The sequence below is a fragment of the Aristolochia californica genome, unplaced genomic scaffold (genome assembly GCF_029961685.1).
Source record: "Aristolochia californica isolate CCGP_79_NKW_82.1479 unplaced genomic scaffold, dmAriCali1.0.hap1 SCAF_4, whole genome shotgun sequence".
Classification (NCBI taxonomy): Eukaryota; Viridiplantae; Streptophyta; class Magnoliopsida; order Piperales; family Aristolochiaceae; genus Aristolochia; species Aristolochia californica.
Window position 1 is genome coordinate 4,320,429 of NW_027182103.1, and position 19,598 is coordinate 4,340,026.

Here is a 19,598-nt window from a genome sequence, read left to right on the forward strand (position 1 = left end):
TATAATTAATAAAATTAAATATTTTTTGTAAAAAATAATAACATAATTATATCACATATTCTATAATTAATATATTAAGTATAAATAAATAAAGAGGCCTGATCCAATACGAACCCGATTTCATGCGAAAAATACAAAATTGGGTTTTGGCCATTCGATATTATCACTCTCTTGCTCGACTCTCAAGGAGCATGGCTTTGGATCTCGATCGGGCAGGAGAAAGAAAAAGGGCGAAGAGGAGGATGCTCCACCGTTGGCCAAAAACCCGATTTCTTCTTTTTTGCACGAAATCGATTTCGTATTGGATCGGGCCTCATAAATAAAATCAATTTAAGAGATAAATAAATAAGAAAAGAAAATGTGACAAAATTAATATTCTTTCAAAAGAATAAAAAATAGAAAATAAATAAATAAGTCTATTAGAAGAGGGAAAGACTAACCTCCATAGGTTCTTGCCTCCTTCCTATTCTATTGGTATTACCATATGCCCATTACTATACAAAACATATTCTATTTCACATACACCAACCACGTAATCTTTGATACCTCCATAGCTGAGTTTCAAACAAGAGAAGGAATCAAAGTTGCCTAGGTTGTCTTCTCATGTAGACCTACATGAATGGATAACCCTGATTTCATTTTCTAATAAGATAACATCGACTGTCACATACCAATATCTATACCAAGGAACCTTTTTGAGTTCCCACAATTTTTTGTGCAGTTTGATTAGATTTAAAATGCATCTAGAAATTTAATTTCTTAAATTGTTACCACCTTTTTATTTTTATTTTTGGAAACTTTTACCTATTATTTTAAATAAAAATTATAATAATAATAATAAATTATGAATCTTGTAGACAAGAAAATCATGAAGAAACATAGAAAAAAAATTTGTACTAACACATGGAGGTTATTAAGCAACATTATAGTATATATTAACTTGTAAAACTATTTTAATATCTATAGCCTAAATGTTCAAGGGAATTTCGTAAGAACCTCAAACAGATCGTATATTTTAGCTAGTACCATAATATGGATATACAAAATAATGGTAATTTTCAAGTTTGATCCTCTTAGAAGATATTGCTACTTAGAGAGCGTATTTTAAAATACAATCAAATAATTAGAATCTAGCAGACAAACATGATCTTATTAGAAGAATAGAGGTGGCAATAAGTTGAACTTATTTGAGGGGACCATCCCATCTCTTTCTACATAAAGTGGAGCGACATTGGTCGTCGGAAAAACTTTCCCCTCCTCTCTTTTCATCTTTAGATATCTCTTTCCTCATGGAGGAGGATGACATTGTCTTCTTATTCATGACAACGAGGAGGTTGCCTTCTCTTCTCTTCTTCTTTCCTCCTAACTCGGAGTGCCCTTTCTTCCTAAAGAGCAGGGAGGAAGACCGATAAGAGCTCCCATCTTGTTTCTCAACAAAAAAGGTGTTATACATTTTTTTATTTTTAATAATGGTTTCGTAAAAGCTTATTGACTATCTATTCTACTTTCAATGTGACTATAATCATATCGAGAATATATGAAATCTAAGAGAGATTATATCTAAAAATTAGTCTGAAATATTTTGTAAGATATAGGATAGGTTTGGGAGGGGTTCATGGAACCATTGGAACACATTAGCTTTGTTTGGGATGAGGCAAATGAGAAAAATAAAGAAGCAAAATAGGAGCCCTTTTAGCTTTTCAAATCCTTTGATCCAATGGAAACCTTTCTCTGGTTCCCACACAAACTGCTCTGATTATATCCTAAGTTTCTAACGATAACAAACTCTTGATTTTTCCTGTGGGTGAGGGTGAAAGAAGCTCTCAAGGAACATCTCATGGTAAGAAAGACATTACCAGAGCTAAACATTTGGTGTTGGCCATAATTGGTCTTTAAAGAGAATAAAAAAAGAAAAGTTGTGATTATAAAATGAGATTACCAGATGCTAATCAAATCATTAGGGCACAACCTCACAAGCCCAGAAGCCAGAAGTTTGCCAAAGGAAAGCAGATGCAACCTTTTTATCCAATGAAGGAGGGAGAGATCCTTTTAAAATGCTTCCTAGTCCATCATCAGGTGGCTTCGTGAAATCCTCAAAGAATCAAAAGTCCCACTTGTCCATGCGTCAAGTCATTTTTTGATGAGAAAGAATAGTCTTATCTGTGAACAAATTTCGTCAGGAATAGCAATCTGTCCTTGTGTCAGGTAAATGTCTCCGTAAAGCAGCACAGGCAAGTTGCAGCAGTAATAGAGACACTGCGTTTCAGAACACCAGGGGCAGGCATCAGAGGAACAAGAGACAGATTTGCATGAGTTGATCCCAGTTCACAATGTTGCGGTCATTGAAACCATTTGAATGGGAAGATAAGGTGGTCTCTTTTGTTATTCTTGACAAGCTGGTAAGGATTTGAAAGGGACTTTGTGCTTATCTACTCATTCCTATCAATCTTTAAGATATTCATCTGTGAAATGAACTTAAGAAGCTTCATTTGCATAATTTTGTGGAAAAGCTTAACAGGAATAACCCTCCCTATGTTGTATATGTAAATCGAAGGCTAGAAGCTAAGTTATGGATAACTAAAAGCTAGATCTTTTCTTTTTCATGTGAAGTATCCCATTGTATTATCCAAATCTTTCATATCTTTTCAAGCTCCTATTAAATGGGTATCTTAGAATATATCTGGCTGTCTCAGGATTACTTGCACGTCTCCCCTGAAAAGAAGTTCTGTAATCAATAGTATGAAGCTCAGGAGTCATGGCCCACTCTTGTGTTTATCTCATCTGGGCTGTTCAGCATTATAAACAGTTTCAGATTCTATAAATAGCCACCTTGCTAGTGTTACAGAAGCACTGCAACTGCAAGCACCATTCAAACAGCAAGAAACCTGATTGAAGCAAAAATGGAAGCAAACCGCAAGCCAAGAGGGTTCTTCAAGTCCAAGCTGCCACTGTTCTTCCACAGGGGGACTAAGGCTTCCATCCCCATGCAATACAGTAGCAAGGTCAATCCCAGCCGGTCGTCACCGATGCCGTCTGTTGAGTACTCCTTTCCTCCGGTGAAGCAGAAGTCAGCGTTCATGAAAATGGATGGAAGTGGAGACACAGTTGGCCAAGTTCGTGGGGCTACTGTCGTTCCAGAAAATGGCGATGACAGTGTTGACAAGAAGGCAGCGAGCTACATTTCTTATGTTCAAGAGAGGTTTAAGCTTGAAAGGGTCAATTCTGATAGGAGCAAGTTGGAAGAGATCCAAGCAAGGTCTGTTTATTAACAAAGCAAAATCTAGCCTCAAATATCCAGTTTCTTCCATGAATGCCAAGCCCTTGAAGACTAGTTTCATTTTGTTAAGAAAAGACGGGTGAGGTGTAAATCTATCGTGTAGGTTTGTATAAATCCGGAGGTAGATTTATCTATTTTCCACTTGTAAACTGCTGTTTTGATCAATAAGAGTTTCTTTCTTCCTGATATGATCTCTCAGGTGATTCTCGGTTGAGCTTTTTTTAGCTTTAGGAGACGATGACTAATTATCAGAATAGTTTAAGATCAAGCTTTATCATATTATCTTACAGAATCTTATAATATCTGCAAGGGGTATTCATTAGAAACCGTGCTTTATCTTGTTCCCTGTAGCAAGGAAACATATTCTGAAACTTACGAGTCCTCTTTTTTCTTTTTCTGTCTTTTTCCTGATTCCACATTCATGTGAAAGTGCGATTATGAGGTTCTAAAAGGTTTTTATTCTTCTATGATGAAGATCTGTTAATAAAGTATCTGTGAATAAAGTGTGAGGAATATGAAGGGAGAGGGACCCATGACTTCCTTTTGCCATGAACGTAGGCAGGAAAGTATCTTGTGTTGCAAGTTGAAATTTGCATATTCTGGGCATGATTTTATTTTTATTTTTTATGAACTCGAATGTTCCCTGTGACAGGGAACATCAATTTGAATTATGGAAAGCTTCTCCAACGTTCCAAGAGAATTACAATGTTTACAATTTCTTGGATGGAAGTAGAAGACTCATGAACTTAGATGGCAAGAAAGTAGTCTTAAAAGCCAAAGTTTTAATAGAAAATTGAGTTAATTCAAATGTGTTGGTAAAGAAACTAAATAAAGTAGAGTTAGAATATGTGACTAAGCATATCATCTACATATAACAGTAAATAAAGCATACTTTGGGAAGAAAAAAAAAGAGAATAGAGATGGATCGGCCTTATTTTGATGAAAGCCATATGCTAGGAACTAAAATAGTCAAGCGAAGTTTGTGGAGCTTGTTTGAGGCCATAGATGGTTTTTAATAGTTTTCATAGACATGGTTGGGTAAGTGGATATGTGTTTGTTATAATTACCATTGAAGAAGGCATTGTTCAAATCAAATTGATGTAAAAGCCATCTTGAGGATAGAGCATGTGAAATGGCAATAATGTTGCATGAGGTTTAACTACAAGACTAAAGGTTGGGTCAAAATCAATGTGAATTTTTTTATTATCACGAGAAACAAGTTGATCTTGGTGTTGTATAACAAACCATTAGGATTGTATTTGATTCAAAAACCCATTTAATATCCACTAAATCGACAGAGGTGGAACTAAGTCCCATATATGATTGTAAACCTAGGCATCGATATATGAGTGAGTGGGTATTTCTAGGAGGTACTTTTGGAATTGACTAGTGTTAGGCCCTGTAATGCAAACACCTAGAGAGATGGTGGGGCAGGGAAGGTGAATATGTTTGTATACTCTAGTGCCAATTATTTATAATTTAGGCTTGTGTGATCCTTCTCTATATATAATTTTGTTTGCTAATTGATATAAAACTAAAATTCAATGCAAACATGTAAAATACACTAAGACACCATAATTTACAATGGTCCACAATCTAAAGTCAGGTTGCTACATCCACTCTCACATTATCTCCACACTTAGGAATTGAATCCACTAAAACAAAAGTGCACCAATACTTACAATTAAAGGCTACAAAAGTCAATTACAATGGGACTTACAATAGTTTTAACTAGGTTACACCAACCTAGATCCACAAAGGGATTTTACAACATCTAAGTAGGTTACATAAGACTAGACCCTCAAATGGATTTTTAGCAACTTAATCCCTAGCCACATAGGCCACCCAATGTATGTTACTTCAGGGTTTTGTTTTGCATATATAAGGCTTGGCCGATTACAATGCAATGGTTACTTGCTCATAATTGGGCTCACATATAAAGGATCTTAAGAAAGTCAATTTTACAATAAAAACACAAATGAAAATACACCCAGTCCTATGTGCCTAATCAATGTGAGAAGCAACTCAATTTGCCTTTATGACTTGATTTCAAAATATAGTGCACATATGTAAACTCTGTTAGGTCCCCCCTAAAATTACCAATTTTCGTTTTTTTCTCCCAATAAGACACTTTAATGCTTGACAATGCAACAATTGAATGTAAATTCAATTCATAAACCACAATCAATGAAGGATTTATAGTGTTTCACAAGGTACTACGTCCACTCCCAAGGTGTTTTCACCTCACAATTCAATCCATTCAATACAGGCCAAACAACATCTATATCAAGAAGCCATAGGGACCAAATTATATTGCTATTCACACAGAGATTTATACCACTAAATTGGCTATACTATCTTATTTATAATACTCGCCCATATAAGAACTTAAGCACACTAGGTTCACCATCCTAGACTCACACGGGCTTCTCAGCAGCTAACTAGGCTCTCTAACTTAGACTCACAATTAGGATTTTCAACAACTAACTAGGCTTTCTAGTTTAGACTCACGATTGGGATTTTTAACAACTAACTAGGCTCTCTAGCTTAGACTCACAATTGGGATTTTCAACAACTAACTAGGCTCTATAGCCTACACACTCGTGGATTTTCACCAACCCTACAACAATGAATGCTTTCCCAAAGAAGTGACTTGAGAGGGTTTGGTCTTGCCTAAACAAGGCTTGATCGAATACAATGCAATGGGTACTTGCTTACTCTTATGCTACAATACTTCTTCATAGGCTAAATTACAAAGTTACAAGCTCATAAGAAAACACATCTCACCTATGTGCCCTCCAAGTGTGATAGCAACTCAATTAAATAGCCAAATAAATTTAATTTAAAATCAAAAGCTTTTTTTGGAATCAAATAAAACTTTGAAAATATGTTGCTTGTAAAATACTTTATGTTAAGGCAAATAATAATTTTTAAGTCCCAATGTAATTTGTTGAACATGATTTATTTCAAAGTAAGAGAATGGGTGTTCAGTAATGAATAGTGTGTGCACCTTCAAAGATTTTAAAATCAACAACTTAGTGTGTTTGCAAAATGTAAGGGCTAACTCAACGTGGAAGCAAAATCAAAGACTTTGGGTAGGCTATGATACATTGTAACTATAGAATTGATTTAAAAGTTAAGTACACGAATTCAACAATAAAAACACTTAGTACAATCTCATATTTAAAAATATAAGCTCAATGTACTTAGATTTTGAAATAAACAATGGATGAGAGAGATTTAAACTTGAAGTTGATCTACTTGGATGATTTGAAAGTAAAGTAGTGATCAGGAGAGTGGTTCTTCACTATGATTTGAGGAAAAGAAGGAAAAGAGTAAAAGAATTCCAGGGGCAAAACAGTTAAAGAAGATTCTAGAAGAGGAGGAACCCACTCGTCTAGGGGTAAAAGAGCTCAAGGGAATGTTGTAGAAGATGGCACTAACCATTAAGGGGTAGAACCCTCCAAGAAAGGTCTAGAAGATGCCATAAACTTAGCCCAAGGGTGGACTAGTCTAGGAGACCTCTTCAAAAGGGAATCAACTCAACAAAGAATCTAGAGGCATCCAAAGCTTGCATGCCTCCCTGGAAAGGGGATATCCATCTCTAAGTCTCACATAGGAGAATTTGTAGAAGTAGCTCTAGTCTCCTACTTATAAATAAAGAGCTTCATAAGTCTTGTAATCATCTCTTATCAATACTATCTATTTTATCTTCAGCCCACTTATCATTTTTGGCCAACCCTACGTGTCTTTATTGATGATATAAAGGTTACTATGTTCCTAGCCCTTGATAAATGGGTGTCTTCACCAACTCCCACTACAAGAAATTTGACTTCTACTACTAAAAAAAGTTTTACTAATTAAAGCCTTTTTTTATGGGCAAAAGTTCTACTATGAAAATTTCATTGCCAAAGTTTGTGGGTACGTCTCTAATGCTATAACTTCTGCCAACAAAATAACAATTTCACTGCAAAGTGAAACTCTTTGCCAACAAAATCCAATTTTTTTGGGAAAGTTTCAAAATCCTTGCCATTGAAAATGCCATTTTTCACTAGTTGAAGTTTCAAAACTATGGTAACGAAATGCGGTTTCATTGGCAAAAATAATATTTTGAATACTTCACAAGCAAAAGTGTCATTCCTACCAATGAAAATTGAAAATTTTCTAGCAAAAGGTTAACCATCTACCTTTGAAGCTCCTTTTTTCGTAGGTAAAGCTTTAATAATTTTAAAAACTAAATAAACCTATTGTTAGTGAAAGAAAATTTTTGTTGGTAGTGGTAAATTTATTTTATAAATATTCTTATTTTATTTTTATTCCTATCAAAATTATACAGTAATAGACAACAATAAAAATATACCAATAAAAAGAAAAATAATTAAAAAATTAAAATAGTAGTTAAATTATAAATATTAAACGTAAAGGAAAAAATATATACAAAAATGTACATGTATGTAAATTAATATATACAAAAATGTACATGTAAAAAGAAGTGATTGCAATTAGTGGGCGACAGTGCATTTTGTCCCCAATCAAAGTTCTATCTACATCAAGGGGCTATGTCAAGCTTAGACATATCTTCCAAGTACACCTCAAGCTTGAGAATGAGTTGTGTTGGACTCGGGAGGAGGTGTAGTCTCTACAAAATCATCATGAGAGTCTACAATTTGAGCATGATGAGATGCATAGTTTTTTCTACAGCTCCATGCAGAGCGAGAGAGGCATTCACCATGTCCCTTAAGTGATGTCATAAGATCAATTTTTTTTTATAAATGTATATTTTTTATATTTTTACATGTACATTTTTGTCTATATTTATTTACATACATGTACATTTCTGTATCTCATTTTGATATAGATAGTACAACAAACAATTTTTGTCTCTTCAATAAGAATAAACAAGTGAATAAATTTATAATAAAAATAAAATAAAATTATGTATTTTCCCTTGCCTCCTAGACCCCATCCGTGTACAACCACAAATTGGTGTTCGTTAAGTGATCAAAATTAATACACGATATACCATCTCCAAAGGAATGTGCATTAATGACTTTTGGCACGTAGTATGTCAAATTATTTTTTTACTAATGTTTTTTAAATTCTATTAGAAAACTCTCTAAGTTTGAAATTATACAATATTAGTATTAATTTATGTAACCAAAATTATTATACTTATCCTCAAAATTCCAGTTGAATGAAATTGGTCAATGTTGTAGATGTTATCAAAAAGCCACTCCCAGTCCTAGACAATGACTTTGTGATAGGGCATCGGTTGACCATGAGGATAACTCCTATTTTCCTTGAACTGAACATGCATACTAGTCTGTAGTAGTGAAAATGCCACCCCCAAATGGAGTGCACGGTGTCGCATGCAACGTTGACATTCAGTAAAATAACCTAAAAATTTTCCTTCAAAAAATAACTTGGAACATCATGATCAAGATTAGTAACAAATTGAAGATACATGGGAAAAATAATAACTGGAAAATATTTAATGTTTACCTAGATATGAGGCTACCTATGTGCCAATTGTTCGGTCATGTAGGCCTTGAACTTTACCCATAATGGGACATGTTGCCTCAGGACATATCTCACCCAATGGATGAAGAGGGTACTATAGGTCCCTATTTTGAGATTATCAGATTTCAACAAAGATCTTCCCTCCAAGTATCCTCATAATTTTATTCACTCTAGAGCCCTTTCTTGGGCCGCACCCTCACTTCAGTAGAGGGTGGAGGAAGATGCACATGTATGCACAAAGAATTCATACCCCACAATAAAAATAATACAAAAACTATTTGGTGAAATATAATTTTGTTAAATCATATAACAAAACTTTAATACACGTCCTAGGTGTCCAAAATATAATCCTCATCTCCAATGAACTCGTCATCATACATCTCTGGGAGTGCAGCTGGCTAGGGACTCTCCTCGAGTGACGTAAGTGATACAGGAGGTACAAGTGGAAGCATGATATCAAATTACTTATACAATTGTGTACGATATCAATCATGATACCAATCAATAGATAATAACACAAATTAATTTGAAACAAATAAATATTATTATATTTGTTACACATTACCATCATTTCACATGGAACTACTTAGTTTCATCATCATCCATTTGAATTTCATCTTCTTCTTCGTCGTCTTTGCCCTCTACCTCTTCTTCTTCATCATCATATCTATCCTCTTACCTCTGGCATTTCTTCACCATCTTCATTCTCTACCCTCCAAATTGGTGTAGTTGTATGTTCAAGAGGAATACGTGACCTAACCAATGGCCCAACATCATTGTCCCCTTGAACAAACTGAATGTTGTCATTTTGACAACTCCTATTAGTGGGCATTTGTTTCATCAATAGTGGCTATCCTTTGTTCTAAAATATCATATACATTTCTCATAACCACTTTTTAACTACACTCAAAAAAACAGTATCAAAGACTCTCCAAATTTCATATTCTTCATGTGCATGAGGTATTGACACTAATGAACCACTCATTAGTCTTGATACATTGTCTTTTATTACTTACATCAAACCACTTGCACTTGAATATATAAATATAATTATTTCCCATGAATCATTGTTCAATTATATCCATCACCACCCTACGATAATCAAGGTAACTATCTTCATTGTAGCCATTAACAACAATATCACTATTTTGAGTCCTACATGTTACCTCAAGCTGATTAGTGTGGATTTGCATGCCATTTATAATGTAACTCGAGTAGTACCTACTTGGTATGGGGTTGACATAAAGACAATATATGTCACTGTATATATCAATTTGGTCATAGTTCACTAAAGTTTTGACCTATATAGATAAGATGACACCAGGAAAGCTGGCACACACTAAATAATCCAACTAACCTTACATCTAAACCAATCAACAAACTCGCCTTCATGTTGTTGACCCATATGGTTGTACCTCGCTTACCAAAATAATTGTGTTCATTATTTAACATATATACTAGGTTATATTAAAATGCAAGTCTCCAATTGAACTTTCACGAGGTAATAAAAAATACTTACAAAGGTATTCTTTAATCTCATCACAATTACTTATTACAATCCACAACATTTTCTTATACAATATAGCGTCAATAATTAATTCGTTCTTCCACTCAACTCCTAGGTAGTGTGTGCAAAAACCGATATTTTGTTCTACAGGCAATCTACTCCATCATAATTCCATTCAATCTAGTTGAATCTTGTTTCAACTCTATTCGTGTACATGGAGCAATATATCAAAGCTTCATTGTCAATATATGCCTCAATGATTTCATATCATTTTTTTAATTTGCAAAGAAACCTATTCAAAAATCATATATTAGTAAAAAAATACCACACGATATGTTAAAAGGGAGGATGTATATGATGATCTACCTGATACATCCATTGATATTGTATAGGACCACAAAGCAATGCCTCATGCGGTAGATGAACTACCGGATGGATCAACGCATCCAAAAACGATGGTGGAAATATCTTTTCCAACTTACACAATATCACCATGATGCCACTTTGCAACTTCTTTAGCTCACCAACCTTCAATGTTTTTTAGCACAACTCTTTCAATAATTGGAGTGGATATGTTATTGTATAGATAACCATATAATACCATCAGAAATAAGTGTTGCATCTTTATGTCGTAATCATGAATTTTTTAAGCCCGATATATGTGAGGTATCCACATTGACATATCATTCTATATTGCTAGCCTACCCATTTGAAAACTTAATATTATAAAGTGTTGAAGAGTGGATATGAAAGAGTCTCACATGACTCTCATAGCAAGAAGTCTCATAGAGCCAAAATTATTATGATGGAGTCTTATAGGATTCTCACAAGAGGAAGTCTCACAGAAAAGTCTCAGCTAAAAGTGTTTAGTGATGTTAGTCTTTTATATATGTTCAGTTGTTCAATTGTTCAATTGTTCTAGGACTTATCTTTTACTGTTTAACTTTGGGTGTAATGGGGACAAGGGTAGTGTCTAACTTTAGTGTTTAAAAGTGGGTCATTTTTCTGCCTTTAAAATTGAACGGAATGTGTTTTAGACTATGACCGTTTTGACTCGTGTATGAAACTTTGTCGTGTGGCTAGGAGCTATTTTCTTCTCACATATGGTGTTTTGTCTAAACTGGGTCTCTATGTCCTTCTCCCTAGCTTGAGAGAGAGAAGAAGAAGAAGTACACAAAAGATGTATTTTATTCCACATGTTGTGGTAATTTTTATGTGACAAAAATATTCAAAAAGGGGGAGAACAAAAGATGAAGAATTTTTTTGCAAAAGAAGATTGAAGATCAAAGATTTTTTCTTGCAAGTTGAAGTTACAAACTCTAGCTTTTAGGGGGAATGTTGAAGAGCAGGTATGAAAAAGTCTCACATGGCTCTCACAACAAGAAGTCTCACTGAGCTAGAATTATTGTGGTTGAGCCTTACTGAAGTCTCATAAGAGGAGATTTTACATAAGAGTCTCAGTTAAAAGTGTTTTAGTTATGTTTGTATTCTATTTATGTTTAGTTGTTCAATTATTCTAGGACTTATCTTTTAGTGTTTAACTTTGGGTGTAATTGGGACAAAGGTAGTTTAATTGTAATTGGATTATACTTGTTTCCTCTATTATAAATAGAGGCTCATGTACTCAAATTACAACAAGTTAGTGAAGTTTTGCTCTTTTCCATAAATTCAACACAAAGTTAGGCAAAAAAACTATTGTTCTCTAGTAGAGACATTGTGTATGATGCAAGAGGCATGGAAACCGAGTCATTGTCTCTTCTAGAATATATTTCCTTTCTTATCCCCATCTCTTTCAAGTCATACCTAGCTTTTATGGAGTCCTTCAATTTACCAGATAGCTCAACATTGTGCATATAATGCTACCTTACAATAGAGTTTCATTTTTTTGTATTATATGTTAAAAGACACCCACATGTGTAAGAGTGGTATGACTAGTAAATAAGATGAACTTCCATAAAGATGGCATAAAATTGTAATTATGCAAATTGGTGTATGTGCTCTTATGTCTTTTTTCCTTTTGAAGCATGTAGCTTTAAGTGCATCATAGTCATTTTAAAGATCTTCCCAAAACTATAAATACAACCTCAAATCATGGGGTAGAGAATTCAAGCCTCTTCTTCCTAACTCAATATGTAGTCATTCTGCTTTGTTGGAAGATATGCCTAAGCCCACACGACCAAGGAAGACCCACATATCTAAGAATATTCTAAGATGGGTCACACAACCAAGGAACACCCACAAGATGGGCCCAAACACATAAGAAGTAGACCCACAATGATTACCATGAGCTGACATCCTTATCACATCAGTTGGAAGTTTAAGAAGGCCTTACAAAGACATCTTTATCTTATGGTCACATCCTAGAAGAGTTCTAGTTTGATTTATGTTTGTCTTTTATCTATATTGACTCATTTAATTATGTCAGGACTTATCTTTAAGTGTTAGAGTTTGGGTGTAATTGGGACACAAGTAGTTTTATTGTAATTGGACTCTACTACCTTCCTCTATTATAAATAGATGCTCATGTACTCTGATTATAATAAGTCATTGAAGTATTTATCTTTTCCATAAATTCAACATGGTATCAGAGCAGGTTCTGTGAGTTGACTTGATCAACTCACAGAGATAATGACATCCTTTTCTCTAAACCCTAAACCCTAAGTCTAGGTTCGAAGTTATTTTTTCAATCCCAACACTTATAGTTTTATTTGTACTTTTTTTACCTCTATACGGAGTTTTTCATATTACAAAATATATATTGGTGGAAATATATTTGAGTCTACTTTTCGAAGAAAAATGATTTGTTCCAAATCTACAGAGAGGTATCAATATTTGAAAGAGCGAAGGTCAGATTGACAAAAGGTTCAAGCAGTAGTAGCAATCTTCAGTTTCCAAGGTATTTTTTGCTATCAAGAACTAGACTTTATATGGAGAAATATATATCAAAAGAAATATCTGTAAGTATATTCTTTTACCTATTCAACCAATTTTTTATCTGAGTTATCTACAAAGTTAAATCGATATTTGAAGCAACAAAGGTCAGATTGAAAAAGAGGTTCGAGTGGCAGCAGAAAACCTCAACTTCTGAGGTATTTTATGCTATTAAGAAAGAGACTTTATATGTAGAATTATATATCAAAAGAAATATACGTATGTCTATTTTCTTACCTATTCAACCAATTCTCGGTATGATTTTTTTATAAGGAGATGTTGATCTTGGAAGAGTCAATGGTCATTTTGGAAAAACGGGAGAAACAGTACTTAGTTCTTCCAGATGATAGAGATCGAAATATATCAAATTATTTATCTTCTGATAATTATATTTTATGAATTTAAGTTATACTTTTATGAAAGGTATTTAAGTCTACTTTCATAAGGAGAAAATTTCATGTCAATCAGATCTATATTTAAAGATATATTCGCACCGGAAGAATCAAAGGTCATGCTGGTATCCTGTTACATTGAAAAATACGAATTTAAGATGATTGTTTTGTGTCACTTTTTGAGTTGGTATATCAGGAAAATATCTCACTTGCCCCCGGTTTGAGGTCTTATTACTACATCTTTATTATTTTGGCTTAGTGTTGCATCTATGATATTTGGTTCAAGTTGTGATCACTGTCATTACCTCCCAGCTTGAGGGGGAGAAGTACAAGAAGTACAAGAAAGAGGTATTTTATTCCAGATGTTGTAGATAAAGTTTATGTGAGCAAAATATTCAAGAGAGGGGGAGCACAAATGAAGCTTCTGCATCTAAGAAGAAATTTTTATATCAGATTATTTCATGGGTTCTTCTACAAGGTTTATTATTTTGGTTCGTGTTATATGAGTTGGAAGATGGTCGTGTTATATGCAATTGCTGCTATTATGTCTCTTTGGATGAGACATTATTATTGAAGAAGAGGTGGCCTCAATATATGTTACATCATCGTGACGGAGGAGCTTATTATTGCATCCACTACCCATAAGGACATCTATGTTATTTCACCGTGATGGAAGAGTTTATTACTAACTCTATGTTATACCCCCATGAATTGGCATTTACTACTCCTACCATTTGAGAGTCGTTGTCCTGTGGAGGGACATGGTGATGGAGGAATTTTTTTATTATTACACTTCCGAACAACGTATAGACCCACTACCTATAGAAGATAGGAGTGGTACTACCTATAGAAGATAGGAGTTAAATTAACTGGATTAAAGAGCAATGTCATACGACTTGAAGTGATTTTACTCTCACTTTTCTTATGTCAGTTGGACCTCATGAACGAGAGCACCAGTGTGAGAGGGAGTTGGAAGATCTGCCACATTATACAAAAAAAAAGATTATATCTATCATTTACAACAAGTTGGAAGTTCATGTTGTTCTCTCACCCCCAGTTTGAGGGGGAGTGTTGGAAGATATGCCAAAACCCACACAACCAAGGAAGGCCCACGTACCTAAGAGTATTATAAGATGGGTCACACAACCAAGGAAAGCCCACAAGATGGGCCCAAACACATAAGAATTAGGACCCACAATGATTACCATGAGCTGGCATCCTTATCACATCAGTTGGAAGATCAAGAGGGACTCACAAATACATCTTTATCTTATGGTCACGTCCTAGAAGAGTTCTAGTTTGATTTATGTTTGTCTTTTATCTATATTGAGTCATTTAATTATGCTAGGACTTATTTTTAAGTGTTGGAGTTAGGGTGTAATTGGGACAAAGGTAGTTTTATTGTAATTGGACTCTACTAACTTCCTTTATTATAAATAGAGAGGTTCATGTACTCTGATTATAATAAGTCAATGAAGTATTTCTCTTTTCCATAAATTCAACATATTTTTTACTCTTCTACGTTACAAGGTTGCCTTCAACTAAGATACAATAACCTGAGGTAGATTTTCTATCATCTGAAGATCCAACCCAGTCAACATCAACAAACCTTCAATATTAAGATGACCATGACACTTGTATAAGAGCCCTTGACCTATAGCTTTTTTCTAATATTTGAGAATCAATTTTGATGTCTGCCCATGAGTAGTTTGAGGTTTATACATGTATTGACTGACAACACTAACTACAAAGGAGATATTCAACTTGGTTACAGTAAGATAGATCAACTTCCCTACCAACCTTGGTACTTGTTGACATCAACATCTTCTTCAAAGCCAGCACATAACTTTGCTTTTGTATCCATAGGGGAATCAGGTGGGCGATATCCCATCATTCATGTGTCTTTAAGTAAGTCAAGTACATATTTTCTCTATGATAGGATAATGGCATGCTTAGACCGAGGGACTTCAATACTAAGAAGGTATTTGAGGGGTCCCAAGTCCTTTATCTTGAATTCACCACATATTTTGTGTTTGACTTGACATATGTTATCTATGTCACTCGTTGTTAAAATAATATCATCTACATATAATGCAAGTAGCACAACTCCTTGTTAGTGTGTTTGACAAATACTAAATGATTCACAGAGCACCTTGTGAACCCAAACCAAAGCATTACTTAATTAAACTTGTCAAACCACAAAGATTGTTTCAGACCATATAAAGACTTGACTTATGTAGGCAGCATACCAAGTCCCCTTCAACCACAAATCTAGGTGGTTTCTTCATGTAAATCTCCTCCTTAATATCTCCATTGAGAAAGACATTTTTTACATCAAACTGATACATAGACCAACGAGAGTTGGCAGTAAGAGATAATAAAACACATACAACGTTTAACTTGGCTACAGTGGAGAATATTTCTATTAGGAATTAGAAGCCCTAATTTAAAACTAACGAGAACAATAATAATCATAGAAGAAGAAAAAGAAAGCACAAAAAATACAAGATTTATACAGGTTCACCTCAAGGTGAGACTATGTCCTGTCTTCCGTCGTTATAGTAATTCATTGTGAAGATGAGTTAGTTTACAAGAGAAATCGCACACAATCAAGTATTTTTCTCTAACCTCTCTCAATCGCAACTAATGATCCTTCTAAATGATGATTACCCTAACAACAACACCCCCAAATATAAATAGAAAACTAGGCAATCGTAATACAAGTATAAAATTCCCAAATTACCCTTAATGAAATAGTAGTCAAAAGGTCGATCCACGTACCGACTCAACATAAGATGTTAATTAGGCTCCACAACTTAACAGTCTCCTCATAGTCGACCCAATAACACTGAGTATATCCTTCGGCCATAAGTTGAGCTTTAAGGGAAGCCACAAAACCATTCGGATTATGTTTAATTATGAATACCCACTTTCAACACACCAATTTTTTATCGGGTGGAAGTGGAAGTTGTCATTTCTTCTTCCAATGTTGTTTTCCATCGTGAATGCTAGGGGGTCTCTTGATAAGACTGAGAAATAGAAACAAAAGAAATAGATGCAAGGAAGTGGCAATAAGATGGAGATAATCGATGGATAGATAAAATATTGGAGATGGTGTGAGAAGTAAATGGTTGAGTGTAAGACCTAGGTTCTTTCCGAAGAACAATAGGTATATTATCAAATGGAGGACTAAAAACACGAGGAGAAGTTACCTAAGAAAGATTCGTAGACTCCACGAGAATGGTATCAACCAATACATCAGGGGGCTGAAGAGATATATCATCACTGCCATAAAATATTGTTTTCAATGGGCACAATAGGTTTAGGAAACTCATTAGCTGAAGAGCAACCAGGTGGGGTGCCATTAACAGAGTAAAATGGTTGCTCTTCAAAAATGTCACATCTTGGGAGACAAACAATTTTTTTTTTAGAGAGAGATTATAACAAGCATATCCTTTTGGTTACAAGAGTAGCCTAAAAGTATATATCTAATAGCCCTTAGATCTAACTTAGTAGAATGAGGAGATGTGACATGAACAAAACAAATACATCCAAATACCTTCAAAGGAAGGGAAAACATATCTTCACTAAGAAAGAGTAGTGAGAATGGTGACATGTCATTAAGGACTAAGGAAGACAACTTGTTGATAAGAAAACAAGCGGTAGGATTGGCACGCGGCCAATAGTAATGGAGCACATGTAAATGATAAAGAAGAGCTCGGGCAACCTCAAAAAGATGTCTATTCTTTCTCTTAGTCACCATTTTTTTGTGGTGTGTAAGCACATGAAGTCTGATGATGATGCCATTGTCCCTACAAAAAAAAATCGAAATTCACCCGATATATACTCCATAGCATTATTAGATTGAAGAACTTGTAATTTTTTATTACACTAAGTAGAAAGCATAGCACAAAAATATTTAAAAGGTAATTAGTACTTCATACTTGTTCTTAAGTAAATCAACAATGCTACCTGTGTAAAATCATCAACAAAAGTAATAAAGTAGTATGATTGTGAAATATTAGAAATGTTTAGAGGTCCACACACATCGATATGAGCTAAAGAAAAAAGAGTGACACCTTTTGCTTCACCTCAAGGAGAATAAGTACTCCTCTGGTGTTTACTCAATTGGCAAACTTCACAGTTTAAACAAGAGAAAGAGTGCAAAGAAGGAAACATATGCTTGAGAGACTATAGAGAAGGATGTCCTATCTATTGTGCCATTGAAGGGCTTTAATCTGAGAATTGGATGTAGTAGTGATTGCAGGCAAGTTGAGATAATAAAGTTCCCCTTGTTCACGACCTCCATCAATCACTTGTTTCATTTGCAGGTCCTGAAAAACATAAGAAGTAGGAGAAAACGTGATATAATAGTTAATTTTTTTTGTTAATTGACTTACTAATAAGAGATTTAAAGGAAACTAAGGAACATAAAGAACATCTTGCAAGTGAAGTGTAGGTGCAGCAAAGGTGGAACCCACCCTATGTTCCTTGGTTTGAGATCCATCTACTATAAAGACAAATTTATCAGTCATACAAGGAGATAGAGAGTGCAAAAGGTTACCATTACTTGTTAGATGCTTGGAAACCTCAGAATCAATGATCTAGGATGAAGAAAGTGAAGTAGTAAAGACCTACCTGTGATAGTAGTTGTTGAAGTAGTGGGAGCGGCCTTGTTGGGGTTAGGTATCATCATATTTTTTAAATTTTGAAGTAATTCAAAATTCTCTTCAGATATAGTCTTCTTGCCTTTATGAATCTCAAGTTGACTTCATTGTTGTCTCCATTGTTTGTAGAAACCTGATTTTCTATAACCCAATCCAATTTACCATAGATTTTCCAACAAGTATCAACCAAGTGATTTAAGCACCCACAATAAGTATAAGTCTGATTGTCAGATCTGGGAGAGTTTTGTCCAACCCTGCCACCTCTTCCACAACGAAAATTAGTATTTCTTCCATGTCCCTTATTACTTGAATATCGACCCCTATTATTCAAGTACATAGTTGAAGAAACATCAATTTTTGGTGGAAGATGATCCACAATATGTATCAATGTGGTTGATATGTCATCAAAAGAGGGAAGAGCAGTTGAGCTAAGAATTTGAGTTTTAGAAACCTCAAGATATGGTTTGATATTAGCAAGATAAATAGAGGCTACTAATGCCTCCCATTGTTTTCTTGAACCACGCTATCAGTAGAATAGGGTTGGGCAAGTTTCTATTCTTGAATAAGTCCCTTAAATTGGGCAAGGTAATCATGCCAATTCTCCCCCTGTTTAGTATTATACGTTATTTGAAAAACATCATATAATGTTTTCAAGCCATCAACACTTGAATATAACTTTGTACAAGTGTCCCATACTTGTTTAGTTGTCTCAAGGTGAATGACATTATTTGCAACACTTTCTTCCATACTGTCAATCAACCAACTAATAACAAGTGTATCCTCGTTAAGCCATTTGATGTATATATTATCTTCCTCACCACAATTGGAGATGGCTTAATTAAGTGACCTAATAACTCTCTAGTAATAAGAAAACACTTAACGGATTGGGACCAACTTAGATAGTTCGATGATCCTTTCAAAGGAACTGTAATGATTTTATGTAAATCACTCTTACTAGTCATGTTAAAACACAATTCTTCAATTATAAAGAAATCTTGCAATCAACAAAAAAGGAGAAGGGAACAAGGGCATAACAGTAGCTTTGAGTAGTTTATAAAGTTTTAGCAACCAACTCAAGATCAAATACTTGTTCTCCAAATAGCTCAAACCCAAGGAATATAACAAGGATAGGAAGTTGTGTACCTGATTTAAGACAACTTCTCCCTTCACTAGTGTGTTGAATATCAGAGTAACCAGCAAGTGTAACGTATAACTTGGATGAACTTTAATTGTACTCAAGTATCTTAATATCACAATTTAGAACAATGTGTCGAGCCCACGTATTCCAGACATGGAGAACCTTC